The following is a 13,518-nucleotide window of genomic DNA, read 5'->3' as shown; positions in this document are numbered from 1 at the left end:
ATTTCATCATATGATGCACTTATTATCTTATCCCCATCTAACTGTCAAAAATATCTTACGTTTATACTTTTAAAAAGTCATAATACAATGTGCAACAATCTGAAATCATTGCTTCTTTTTATATTGCGTTTATCAGGTTGTTTATCAGGTTGTCAGAACTTTGTATATGCCACCTTAATCATTACATGCTTATATTAAGGGATATCACACTGTCATTGTTGTTTACTATTTTTTGCATTTTTATTTTACCTGGTGACCTTAAAATTTGTTCAGGTGCTTTTAACTGAAAAGGGCGATCCCGCAGTATCTGTTCAATCAGTCATTTTAATAAGTTTAAGTATTGACTTGGTTAAGGATCTCCCTGCTTGTGATGTACTTTTTTGTGTAAGTTTTTCATTCGACACTAATAAAAGACACTATTTCGTCAATGACTATTTAGTTATTTTTAAAGTGAAAAGGTTAACAAGCTGTAGCTCATATATGGAACAAAATATTTGAGATTTTTATAGTATTTTTAATAGGATTTATTAGTAATTGTTAAGATCAATAGATGGGCATAATGTTCTTTTTACCTTTCCATACATACATTGGATATTGCTTATTTTCCCAATGATTGTCTTTACATAATACGTGCATTTACATTTATTTGAATACATAAGTATTATAACACGAGCAAGAAGAAATTTTTTGTGATTTTTCTCTTTACGTTTCATTACGTAAATATTAATTCATGATGGCTCTGTGTTCAAATCGCTCACACTAAGTCAAGTACATTACCAATATGGTATATATGTTTATCAATAAGTAGATTGAAAAACTAAATCAGTATAAGCTAACCTGTGCAAGAATAACATTTTTCAGAAATTTCGTTAACGCTGAATATGATACTTTTTTATTCGTATATATAAAAAATCACAAAAACAGGAATGGTTTTGTCACACATTGAATTGTACCTGTTGTCATTTCACACCCAGTTACGTGATGACACTCTGATGCGTTGCACATGCATGAAGATTTACAGAACTGACCATAAAATCCAAAAGGACAAGTTGATTTACAATTCCAGCCAAAATTTCCACGAGGACAATCTACATCATATAGATACGAAGATTAAGAAACAGAAAATAGTAAGATGAAATTAGTAAAGCCAGTAAACATCCTGAGCATATTTTCTTCTCTCATTCCTTGTGTGTGTATATACTGAAGTTATTTATTTCTTTATCCTATAAACTTTTTTTAACAATTTGCACTAGCTGTTAGAATAAAAAGTTGAAGTATATATATTATCACCTGGATTTTCATCCGGCATCATAATTGATCGATGCTTAAAGCTCTCGATAATAAAAAAAACTTAAGGTAAAATCCGCTGATTTACTGAAAATGGTGTCAATTAACTTCTTAAATAACAAGGCGTAAAATTGACTCATCTTTATAATTATACAATACATGTCACCTTTAGGGGTTCTGCGATTCGTTGGCTTTGTTATACATGTTTTATGTGTAAATCTTTGTACTAAGGATCTTGACAATCCTCTTAAATTGACTTTTAACTGTGTATCTTAATTTTACGATATGACCAGCCAATATTTGGAGGCCAGAATGCAATAAGCTCCAATAAACTTGTATAACCTCAATTCTTTGTTATATCTTATAAATATAATCAACAAAATTGATATTTAAGCAAATAATATATAAATAATAGGATCGAGTTGAAGAAAAAAAAACGAACTCGTACAATATATTGTTTTGCTAAACTTTGCATTGTACATATATTTAAAAAAAATGTTGTGAAAAACCTACCTATGCAATTGAAAGTATCGTTGTTCATATACTGGTTAAAGCAACAAGGGTTAGATGATAATCTTTAAAATGTAAAGATAAATTAGAATACAAATATAAGAAAAGATATACTTTTATTAAGTAACCCTCATTTCCTAGAAACAACTTTTATCTCCCATTTGAATTAAGATAAAGTTAAACTTGATAAGTTCTCTAGTACCTCCGGCAATCAGATATTGCTGTAGACTGATGAATAACACAAAGTAACGGAAGGAATAAAACCAATGTTTTCATCCTAAAAAAGTAATTTTCATTTGAAATTTTAGTTGCAAACATCGTGATAATGGGACGCTTTTTTTGCATATTAAAAAAAACCTCTGGTGCATAAAATGTGGTGATAACGTACAGTATTAAAAATCAAAAGTCCATAGGAAAAATACAAAATAGAAGCAGAGCAAACACGGACCTCTAAAAAATAGGAGGTAGATCAGGTGCCATGGAGAAGTGAGCATCTTCAGCTGACCGATCGTACCCGCCATGTGTTCTTTGTCGTAATCGCAAATAATAAAATCGCGAAAAAAATTGTCAACTAATCGGTGAATAATATTGGCCTAAAATAAGACGAGTACAGAAAATGTCAGCCAGCAATTGTACTAGCAGAAAATTGTATTTGCTCACGAGGTCGTTGTATCGACCATGGGACAAAAAGATGACTTCAATCGAGATTGTTGATAATCTTTATGAATATCTTGTTTGTCAGCAGCTTGCTTCGTTTTAGAAATTGAACATACAGAGATCGTATCAACTGCAAGACAAAAACTTACCTTGCAGGTGATGAAGGCATATTGGTACATAAGTGAAAAGAGTTAACGTTATAAAAATTAAAGTTCTCACGTTTCTGATAAAGTTGTGTAGTTAGGATAACATTAACGTCTTTTTCTAGTAAAATATCTACATAAAATATCATTAAAGTTATTTCGCGAATGATTCTTGTCATCCATTTGAAGGAATTCTTCTATCTAATACTTTACGATTGAAAAATGAAGAATCATAAGCAAAATATAGGATGAACAACTGTTGCAAGAATGCAATATGAAAATAATCAAATTAAATGATGGACAATGAACACAGTTATCTATATAAAGTCTTTCTACTTTTCATTTTTAAGTGTGTACACGAGTACAAAAAATGAGATATATATTTTAAAAAATTATGCATATCATAAAGAACTAAGTACAGTTTCCATCATATTTTGCCTTGTTTTAGGGTGATTTTTAAAGATATCACAAAAAATTGAACAGCAACGTTTATTTACACAAAAATTCACATAGATTAACAGTCTATATATAGTTACTTGATTAGACTTCTACGAGTTTAATTGTGACGTCACAAACAGTGCATTTTCCCGTAATTTTCATAAAACTGAGCAGAATACACCAATTCCTAAGTGGTTTTTTGAATATAAAAATATGTCCGCAGCCGTCGCCTACGATGAAACTCACATTAAAACTTTATCGTGTTATATCAAATAAAATATATCAATTTCTGTCGCAGCTGTAGACACATTTTTCTCTTCAAAACACTGTGAGAAAATGTGCCATTTTCATCAGTTTTTACCAAATCTTAGAAATATTCCAAAATGTTTATAGCTATTCGTTGAAACAAGATTAAAGAATATAAATTGGTACTTTATATTAACACATGTTCAAATTGGTCAATGTGTATTTCATGAGATTTAAACAACTTTTGAATTTTAGGGCAAATATTGAAAGAAACTGTACCTTCTTCTTTTATCATTCAATTTTGAATGTTTTTGTTGCTACATATGACGATTTTTACTACTGAAAAACGCTTTTAAAAGGAAACAAGGTATTTAAAATGTCTGAATATCAATTTCAAGTGCACATATCAGACTTATGTTAATAGTGAAAGAATTGTCTGAATCGAGATCATTTATCCCATTCTGTTTACCAGAGCTGAGTAAAAAGCGCATCCGATATCACTCCCTTTTGATCTTCGTTAATCACGTGGGTTGTAATGGTATATAAGCGGCTACAACGGAGGTTGTTAGTCCGTTGCAGTCTGAAGTTGAAGACGTTCAATTTGTAATAGGTGAGGAAAACCCCTAGGTAACAGGATAAGTCTTCTATGCCCGAATAAGGCTTTCGAGACTTGATTTGTTATTGTAATAGCTTGTGATTGCTGTTAGGGTTGTAAGACAGCTCCATAATAGAATGGGATGTTGTAAATATTATTAATAAAAATATTTGAATGATACTTTATACTTAATTTATATATATTTTTAAATTGCTCCGGCAGAGCAGCCGAATACCTAAACCAAGAAACGTTACAAGAGTCGTCCACAATTGATATTTTGATAAACTTAATATTTCCGCATTCAATTTTGTCCTGGGTTTGCCTTATATATTAATAATATAATGCAAATCATACTTTGTGATAGGAAAAGTAAATTAAAAAATATATTTAAATTTAAGTTTTTAAATTTGAATTTTAGAGTCATATTAGTTACAGGGACCCAATTTGCTTTGCGCAGATGTATTGCTCATCAAAACAGAGTTATTATTACGAACATCGAATTTTCAATGTTACGTCACAATCACTAAAGCACAGTTCAAAATCGCTTTTGACGCTATATATAGCTGTTCGACATCAATACACTTTTTATAGAGTACAAGTAGTGGCTGAACTGGCTATAATTAAAAAATGTAAAATACGCTTTACAACCTGATTAAACATTCACACTTTTTCAGGGTATGTCAAAGTACTGTAGTTAGTTTTACACTATCTCAAATTATTTATAATTATCTACAAAAAAAAAAGACTGGTCCACAGAGTTTTAGCAAGTGAACAAATCATTTACATACCGCTTTGCTACAATGCTTGTATTAAAAATAGGAAAAAACCTGTCCCTCTGCTTAATTTTTGAACAATTTTCATTTGAAAATAATGAGTACACTCCAAATGTTGTTTCGTAGAAATAATGAACATAACAATTTTATTAAAGTTTGCGCAGTGCTTTTTAGGAAAATTTGAAAACGAATACTAGTAACGACATACTGTAGTTTGACATGCGCCCCGTAAATCAAGGTCAATGACATAACCATTTTTATTAAATATTAATTAAGAATATTCATATAAGTATCATAGTTCAATTCGGATAGAATATATGTTTTGGAATTATAATTTTTTTCTCTCTCGCGTGAACGCTTTTCTCCATAAAGTTTAGTTGAAAAAGAGGGCTAATACAAACAATTTTTGAATTAGTTCCTATAGAAAATGTAATTCGATTTAGATGTTATTTAATGATTGGTTTTGATATAACTTTAGCTATTCCAACTAATGTAAAACACATCTTTCTGAATTAAAAATAGAAAATAGTAAAAAAGAACATCCTCTACCTTCATATCCGTAAAGATCAACTATATTAAACGATTAATCGTGTCTTAATTCTTAATTGCCTATGAACAGACAGCCTAATTAATATTGCATTGGATGATTAGTCCTTGTACTTTAGATATCGTACACGGAAAGTAGAAAGTATTAGTTATGTCTCTTTTAGAATGTCAATTAAAATCAAATGAATTTTCGATTGCTTTTTAATGATTTTAAAACGATTGATCTTGTTTTATAAGTTCAATTTATTAGTAAGTGTTCTTTTAAATTGATATTCTATCTGCTAAAAAGATTTGATTATAAATAAACAGTTCCAAACTCTTTTTATTTTGAATTAAGTTTTTGACACCGATATTGTATGAAATGAGATTTGTTTAAATACAATGGCACATGATCATGCCTCTAATATTTGCAGAGGTCCGTGTTTGGCCTGCTCCTATCTTGTACTTTTCCTATATTATTTAGAACCCTGCTCGTCATCGCCACATTTCATTCATTGCAAAGATGTGACAGCTCTGTATCTACAATGTAGCTTATAATCCAATGACTTGCACTCAAATGTTCATGAGCTTTTAGATATGCCATACCGAAGTAATGTAAACAAAAAATAAATATTGACCAAATTCTTTTATATGCACCTTCCATATTCCAATGGGACAACAAAACAACACACACGACAAGAACGAGAGATTTCCTGAATAAAAAATGAGGTAGATATTCTGGTGTACCCCTTGAAATTTTCGGATTAAAAAGGCGGGCACCAACAACATGTCTTGCAACTAGGGACAATACTAGAAGAGGCATGGAATACCACGTCAACAATATGGCACCTCTACGCGTCGCGGATGTGTTGTATTACTTAATATGGCGGCGGTCATCCACTGCACTTACTCTTGAAATCAAAAAGAAATCCCAGGGTAGTTCAGAGAACTGTTCAAAAACCAGCTTTTTAAAATTAAAATTATAATTATTACCATATATTGTTTTTACTGACTATAGCTTTCTTGCTCAGTATATTATAAATTTATTGCATGATGGTGGGTGAAATATGAAGATATGATTTATCCAGGGGGAATAAATCTTCATATTTTCCGAACATTCATACATTCGAATCAAATTTTAAAAAAAATATTTTTGCAGCAAAAAGAGAATTTAGATATTAAGATATTGTTAAGTTTATCATATCTGTCAATATTGTATGCTCATATTGGCTTTTTCATACTTTAGGATGAAAAAACCCGAGATTTCCGAAGAGATAAGATATAATATTTATTCCCGGGTAGACACGACGTATTGTAGCCCAGTCACGAGATTGCCTAGAACCAATCAGATGTCGCGATATATAAAATAATCATATTGAGGCATAATAATAACGACTGTCATGCAACTAGAAGCACATCAATAATTAAACGCAATTAAATATAATTAAAGTAAACAGTAATCATCCGTAACGTATCAATTGGCTTATTTTTTTATTGATAATTCATTTTTCTTTCTTATATGTGTTCTTATGAATAAATTAAAGTGGAATAGTAGAGTGATAACTTTGGGTTGATGAAATTGTATGATCATAACAATATTCGTACAACGTAAATTATAAATCCAAAGAACTATATATGATATTTGTCAAATTTGGCCCCCATAATTCGCTAATTTTAAAGTGATTCAGGTACATTAATTTGTTGTGTTATTTAATGAAAGAGTTGACAGAAAATATGTGTTTTACCTATTTCTTTGATTTTTATGCACTCACTGGCAGTATAAGACGTCAGAAGTGACGCTATTTTTATAATTCAAAACCAGTCCAAAATTAAAATTTTTCTTATCTTTTTTCGAATCGGAAATATAGAGCGACTCTTTGAACAAGAACGAATTTTTTGTCACTTATACGTACTGGAAAAATACATCTTTGGTGAAAATATTTTGTTTGTTCAAGCAGTCGCTCAATGTTTACTTAAAGAAAAACTGCTTCAAAACAAGCCGTTTTATGATAAAAATGCGAAAATGGCGGGAAAAGGTCAACTTTATGATGACATATTTTTAAATTATGGGCACTAAAATCAAAATGAAAATTATGAAAAAAACCCTCAAATGTATATTATTCAAATAAAACAAAAAATTATAGTAAAATGACAATGTTCATTTAAGGTGACCATTTTAGGCTCAAATCATATATAGTCCTTTGATATAACTGTTTTGACTGACCTCCCTTACATTTACAGTGCACATACATGCATAAGTTGTACCAGTGATGTGCATTTTATATGTTTTATATGTTACTGTAACATTTTAACTATTTTTTGCTGTAACAACTGCTTTGCTTTAAGAAGTTTAACTTTTCCTTGTGTTAACCAATTATGAAGGTACTACAGTATATGTTTTTCTAATTCCAATATCACTTGTCAGCATATCTTATGAATGCATTGATTTATGTTGTTTTATTTAGCAATATGTTGAACCATTTTGGAAAATAAAAACTATTTTTTTTTACACTCTAGTGATTTGTATATTTGATTAGGGTCTTATAAACCAACTTCATTACACGGATATTGACAACATATATACCATTAGAAAATATTCCTCAGATTGTTTAATGGCTTAAAAAGCGAATACTACGATCGATTGATAGTCTATTAATGTTAACAGTATTTAATAAGCAAGGGTGTCAAATCTTTATCTTTGCACATCTATTTCAGTGCATGTGAAAGAACTGATCATAAATTGTATGATGTCGTGTAGGAAATAACAAATCTTAAGTTGGAATTGTTTTTAATCAGGTGTTTTCTGAATACATACCTGCTTGGATTGCTATGCATATTTTTTATTACTTTAGGGGTACAATTTGCAATCCCAAATTGTGATAAAGATGATATTAACCATATACCAAGTTTGCTAATGCTTGAATGAGCACTTAAAGAACAACACAAAGTATTATACACATATGCATCATACACAATATTTCCTATGTCTCTTGTAACGCGAGATCTGATTGGTTAACAAGTCGTGTGGAAATTCTATACCACCTGCTGAAACCGGATGTAAATAAAATGTGACGTCACAATGCAATTCTTGTTTTAAACAAGTGCACCTATAGATCTTTGCCCAAAATAATGTAAGGTTCAGTGAAGTAAATAAATAAATAATTTGACAAAATCCCTATACCTTAACACTCTATAGCCGTATTGGTACGAATAAATGATTTTCAGCACAATTTCTATTAATATTTATTGATTTTCAAGTTGCAAAGTACTAGTAAAACAATTTCAAAATTTGTATAAACATTGGAAATAAATTCATTATCCAGGTCCAATCAAGGGTGTACCCCGAGTTGTATTCCATACACCCTGGGACCGCATACTCTTGATTAGACTTAGATAACTAATATTATAACAATCGACTTATGTTTTGAATTTCAAATGGACTTGAGACATGTTTAAAAGCATTGAACTATTCACAAAAATAGTAAACATTAAATAGATAAAGATGAACTTAAATACAATTTTATTGTTTGCAACTCATACTTCTTTTATTGTCTGGCTCAAATAAACACGCTTTATATAACACTAGTTAGCATTAAACATAATTGTATACACGAAGCCAATATACTTTACCTGGAACTGGAGCATGATGCAATCATTCAAAAGATTCACATTTTTGCAATTTATCAAAATATAATTAAAAAAGATTAAAAAACTTAAACATCTATTTACTAAGGTTTGTTAGACCAACAATTGATAAAAAGGAAATCAATTAAATATATGATCATTTTGCTATTCATTGCAATTTATATCTGTGCAAGTTTCACTGGTGTTTGATTTGGAATATGGAGATAACAAGTATATTTACCAAGCAATAGAAATCTGTCCACGGCGTTTTTATTTTAAATTTTCCTTAATGCAGTGCAGCTAATATATATATGTCGGGAGAAGACATTTTCAGGCCAAGTAATTACATAAAAAAAATCTGTAGAATGTAAAGGGCTCAAGAACTTAACTGTATCGTATTTTACTCATTATTTTAAGTAGGATTATAACAGAAGGACTAGATAATTAGCACTCTCTACTAACTTAATAATGTAAACAGTTTAAAAATACGTGAAGAAAAACAAAAAACAAAAAAAACGGTATTAGACGATTCAAAGAAAGGTGAATAAGACGATTCATAGAAAGGCGACTTTTGGTCAGAAATATTTATAAAAATATATCTAGTAAGCGTTTTTCAATAACTTCCCATTATTGAAATAAAATAAAACAGAAAATAAAATAAAACAGAAAAATATTTAAAATGTAAATTGTCTAGTTGTTCTTGTTTTTTTAAAACTTTATACACAATGATATTTTTCCTTTTCTTTAAAATGTCCTGTTTTGAAGCGTTCAAGAAGTCTGATGTCAGGGAGCGAAAAATTTAGATTACTGATCAATGGTTCAATTTTGTTGCACTCGTTTTTTGAGTTTCTATGAAGAGTCAGATTCCAAGAACGTACATTAATTTGGGATCGTGCATCTCTTTTAAATGGTTTGCTGTATAACAAAGAACTATCTAACACACAATTTGGTATTCGGAGGTTGACATGATCGTATTCGTTTTCATTATTATATAATTGAGAAACATGGTTTCTGTTTGAAACTATATGGGCTTCATCTGAATAACATGTAAGCATAGCATTTGTTCCGAAACAAACGTCACGTAAGGTATGAGGTCGAGAACATTTTATTTCAGTTCTGTTTTCTTCCGATATTGATTCTTCATTTGGACATTGTGATGTTGAGCTGATGGTAGCTAGTTCAATATCTTCTTGAGTCGTCTGTCTCTGATTATCTGAATTATGATTATCAGCAGTATATAATATAAAATAATTAATTCAGGAAAACTATACAAAGAAGGAAATATGATTATTTACATTTTCTTCACATTTTGTCCTTTACTTGTGTTTGTAGCTATACGAATTAATTACACGTGTTGTATGCGCTTTCAGTCACAGAATACTTCTGTTTTGTTGTTTTAAAAATCGAATTTTATTGTTAGGTTTTATTTCTCCCCTTTTACTGTGGCGAAATGTAATAGTAAAATTTTAAAAGTGACATTATATTTTTGACAACAACGTTTATTTAAAAAAATGTATTACGATTAACTTACTTGCGTTAAAGCATGGCACGAATACCCCTCGTAGAAGCGATATGTAAGGAAAACAAAAGTTTAAATTCATCTTCCTAAAAAAAATAGTTCATTTACTTTGGAATCGTTTTTATTCGTAGTGTTTAATGTTTGCGGGTAGTCAAGCTGTCCTGGATCGTGGGGACGTAATTTTGTTGATAAAAAGTTCGGGATAATACTAAGAATAAAACAAATGCTTGTTTATACGTTCGTGGGAATATACATTTGTGGGCAATGGTTATCAACGAAAGCCACAAACATTGGTCCCCACGAACAATGATAATTTCAAAGTATATATTTTTCGTTTGATCTTTAAGGTTTATCTTTACACAAACAAAATGTAGATCTTTTATACTAACCGCAAGGTGATGAGAAGCAGCAAACCGACGGAAACAAAGCAGAAAATTGCACCAATAAAAGGAAGCCAAAAGACTTTCCAATCAAAGAAAATCTTTCGCTTTTTATAAAAGAGTGTACTTCGTTTGTTCGGCACAGAACCGGATTCTACAACTTGAAGAAAAGTCCAACTACGTTTTTAAAGTAGCAAACAGCATATTTATGCTACATGGAAAATTACACAGTCAGGTATATAATGAATTTTTAGAGGTTAACATTGTAAGAGAAAAGATTGTGAATGATCTTATTTTCACAAATAATCAATGTTAATCAATGTGAAATGAAAAACATTAAATAAATAAAAATAAACATGTTACAGAGATTTTGAAGTCCAAATATAATATGTAAAAATATGAAATGCTTGACACAGGTATAACATTGTCTTATTGAATTAATATAAAATTGAAAGTAAACAAAAACATAGAGTACCACGTGTCCTTTCACATACTGTCACGCGATGACACTCCACAGCGTCGCATTCACAAGGGAAACGACAAATCTGTCCGTAAAATCCGGATGGACAAACTAATTTGCAATTCCAGCCTATGCGTCCGCGTGAACATTCTTATTGAAGCGAAACAAAGAATATTAAGCATTATGTCAAAGTGTAGACAATGTTATTAATACTATGTCCTAGGTTTTGTTTCCGCACTATCTATCTTATATTTTAATAATTATAAATACCTGTGAACCCTAGCAACAATCATTTACTTCAATTGAAAAGTTTTTTTTCTTCTAATTTTGAAAAGGCTCATCTACCACTTCAAATTTCAGTACACAACCAAGAAAAAATCTACGTAGATTTTGCATGAATATGACATGAAAAGTAGTTACATAATACTGTTGAAAATTTTGGAGTGAGTCCCGAGAATTTCCGAATAAAAAAGTCAGAATCCCTTATTATCAACGCCCTTAAAACGTATTTTCTTTCCTGTGAATTTATCCCTGTAAAACCAGGCAACAGTCTTTGAAATTAAGCAATGTATTGATTTATATTGTTTTTACTGACAAGTATGAATATTTATTTTAAAAATAAATCAACAAATAAGTGATAGAAACGTTAACCTGTGACTGGATACAGTGTTTAATTGCATTTGCTGAACGTGTGTACTGATCAATTCATTTTCATTAGTTTCGATTAAAAAAACTGAAACATTATTTTTAGCTATATAAGCAAAATAATGCTATCATTTGTATTTAAAGTAGTCCGAGTATCGCACTACGTCATAATACGGATTTTACAATATTGGTTCGACTTTTACAAAGCGTTTTTGAAACCCGGTATTGATTTTGCTCTACATCGCTGTTGTAAACAATGGCAATAATAAGGATTAACCAGAATCTCAGGTATGCTTATATCTTCTTTGTTTTGCCCCCCCCCCTCCCGAATTTTTCTTTTTCTTTTACTAAAACCGGTTTAAATTTAGAGACAGAAGCTATTTCGAATTTAATCAATCGTCAATTAATTAATGTTTAAATGATATATCACATTCTGGACAGATCTAGGCAGAAAACTGTAGCAAAATGTGATTTTTACAGATTGTTTCGTCAGGGTCTACTTAGTTTAGAGCTTATAGCGTAAAAAGTAATCCGTCAACATATAACTAATTTTACCAAATCTTTTTTCTAAGATGTCAATCTATAGAATAAACACAATGAATGTAAGTTTGAGTCCATAAAATAGTAAAAAAAAATTACCAAACGCGATACTAGCATTGCATTTTTTGTATTCTATTTTGATACATCAGGTCCATAAAGCGTACCTACTTACAAGAATTTGCGCAAAATTATTAATGAGATATGGCTTACATATATATTTATACTCTATTTTGTATGTTCAGTTCTAATTTTCCCAAAATTGGTTAATTATTTTTAGGAAAAACGGACGTCTGGCAAATTTCATAATTGTCAATAATTTTCGCAAGGGGGTACACCCGTCTGAGAGGTGATAACAAACAAACTAGCATGTAAACATACATATTTTCTTTTGTATATGTATTGTTAGAATGTATATTTATCATTTAAAGCTAAGCTTTTAATGATTGAGCCCATTTAGTGCCGAGTATAGGACTTCCTTAATGTATATGTTCAGTCTTCGTAACACAATCTGGCTAACCGCCAATCACCTGTGTGAAAATTTAATTTAATAACCAAGCTGACCTTGATAACTTCAAACAATCTTTTCATTTTGCGATTACTTTATAGATATGTTCTATGCCTAAAATATGGAATTATCAATTGTCAGAAAAAATTAAATGTATAATAGGGCAAACGTATGTTCCTTCAAATACAAAAAGATAAACATTGGCTTTAAGTCTCCTTACCTGTACAGGTGTTGGTAACATTGTTCAGGTATTGGTTGTAGCAACAAAGCGTATTTGGTGATCTTTGAGATGCAATACAGAAAAATAAATGACATATTTAAAAACAAATTAATTCATTATAAATGTACTGTTTGTATAAAGCAAATTTACCAGGAACAAATTCTATTTATCTGTATATGTCAGATTTTGCCCATAGTACTATCAATCTTGCTACATATTTATTTTGTTCGCTCTGTTATTGACGACACTAGAGGTAATTGTATATATAAACAGTGAATGCTAATGGTTTTCAATTTAAATGCAATGTCTTGTGTGTAATAGGACCGACGATATATCCAAAATAAGTATTAAATGCTTAGATTTATATTAAGTTAAAGCAATATGAGCTGTAATTTTTAGAATTTTATTTTGCTGCAAAAACCTGCTAGAATAACAAGTATGCATGTAGCTT

General features: G+C 30.2%; 1 long non-coding RNA gene across 1 annotated transcript; it reads right to left on the bottom strand.

Moving 5' to 3' along the window:
* Positions 1-9,508: 9,508 nt before the first annotated feature.
* Positions 9,509-13,195, bottom strand: LOC128189738 (uncharacterized). Its single transcript, XR_008244270.1, has 5 exons — positions 13,068-13,195; positions 11,173-11,307; positions 10,707-10,857; positions 10,330-10,403; positions 9,509-10,011 (listed from the first exon to the last, which is right to left on the bottom strand). It is a non-coding gene; the product is annotated as an uncharacterized LOC128189738 (long non-coding RNA).
* Positions 13,196-13,518: the final 323 nt, after the last annotated feature.

The sequence above is a fragment of the Crassostrea angulata genome, chromosome 6, assembly GCF_025612915.1.
Source record: "Crassostrea angulata isolate pt1a10 chromosome 6, ASM2561291v2, whole genome shotgun sequence".
Classification (NCBI taxonomy): Eukaryota; Metazoa; Mollusca; class Bivalvia; order Ostreida; family Ostreidae; genus Magallana; species Magallana angulata.
The sequence above is the reverse complement of the archived record's forward strand: the minus strand, read 5'-3'. Positions and strand labels throughout refer to the sequence as shown.